The sequence below is a fragment of the Galeopterus variegatus genome, unplaced genomic scaffold (genome assembly GCF_000696425.1).
Source record: "Galeopterus variegatus unplaced genomic scaffold, G_variegatus-3.0.2 Scaffold13011, whole genome shotgun sequence".
Taxonomy (NCBI): domain Eukaryota; kingdom Metazoa; phylum Chordata; class Mammalia; order Dermoptera; family Cynocephalidae; genus Galeopterus; species Galeopterus variegatus.
The window spans coordinates 4,795-6,189 of record NW_007739122.1 but is presented as its reverse complement, the minus strand read 5'-3'; the positions used below and the strand labels follow the sequence as shown (position 1 = coordinate 6,189).

The window sequence follows — 1,395 nt, the reverse complement described above, 5'->3', positions numbered from 1 at the left end:
GTGCAGCATCTGTGTTTTTGTGGTTATATGATGGTATATGGATGAGGGTCTTCTGGCCCCCAGCTGGCTTTTTGGGACTGGCCTGCCTTCTTCACTGATTGGGTATGTTTTGTTTGATCTCATTGATAGAGGTGAAGGGCGGAAGAAGAGTGGGCAGACCCGGTGGACTGACTTGAAGAGTGCCCTAGTCTTCATCACTTTCACTTATGGTTTTTCACCGGTGCTGAAGACCCTGACAGAGTCTGTTAGCACTGACCCATCTATGCTGTGTCAGTCTTCATGCTGTAAGGCCACCTCATCTTCGACTGTAGTGCCAGTGCTGCCATTGTATCCAGCACACTGTCCTTGAATATGGCTATCTTTGCTTCTGTCTGCCTGGCTTCACAGCTTCCCCGGTCCCTGCACGCCTTCATCATGGTGACATTTGCCATCCAGATTTTTGCCCTGTGGCCCATGTTGCAGAAGAAACTGAAGGCATGTACTGCCTGCAGCTGTGTGGGCGTCACACTGCTTTTTGCATTCTCAGCCCTGGGAAGCCTGCTGTCCATTAGTGATGTGGGAGCTATGTACTCTTTGGCCTTCTGCTGGTTTCCATTTCGTGTCTTTCTACCTCATTCGCCTGCAGCTTCTTAAAGAAAACATTCATGGGCCTTGGGATGAAGCTGAAATCAAGCAAGACTTGTCCAGGTTCCTTAGCTAAGTTAGGGACCCCCATTTTATTATTAAGTAAGGCTAATAGACTACTCTTCTAACTAGTATAAAATTTGAAAGCAGAGTTCCATTCTGGAAGCAGCATGCTGATGTGGGTGAGAGGGCAAAGATCAAAAGAGAAAATTACCCAGAGGCTTGGTGGTGAAAGTGTTCATCCTTTGTTATTTTGTGGGTGAAAAAGCTTTCTGTGGTCGTCTTGAATTATTGCCTCTCATTTATTATTCACTGTAACAAACGTTGTTTCTATTTATTAAAAAAAAACATTAAAAAGAAGAGAAATGCCTATTTAGCTCCTTTGCCCATTTTTTAATTGGCTTACTTGGGGTTTTTTTTTTTTTGCTGTAAATCAACAAACTTCTTTTTTTTTTTTTTTTGTCTTTTTCGTGACCGGTAAGGGGATCACAACCCTTGGTGTGGTGTCACCCGCACCACGCTCAGCCAGTGAGCGCACCGGCCAGTTCTATATAGGATCCGAACCTGTGGCGGGAGCATTGCTGTGCTCCCAGCGCCGCACTCTCCTGAGTGCGCCACGGGGCTGGCCCAACAAACTTCTTTTTGAGTACCCACAAAGTACCAGTAGAATGGCCAGAAAAGGATATCAATTGTCAGTAATGTTGCTAACTCTGTGGTGAGAAGAATTTATAGACTTTTAATCTGTATCACTTAAAGTATTCCTGGCATCTA

General features: G+C 45.0%; 1 pseudogene; it reads left to right on the top strand.

Annotated features, from left to right (window-relative positions):
* Positions 1–6: 6 nt before the first annotated feature.
* On the top strand, positions 7–700 carry LOC103581421 (annotated as a pseudogene).
* Positions 701–1,395: the final 695 nt, after the last annotated feature.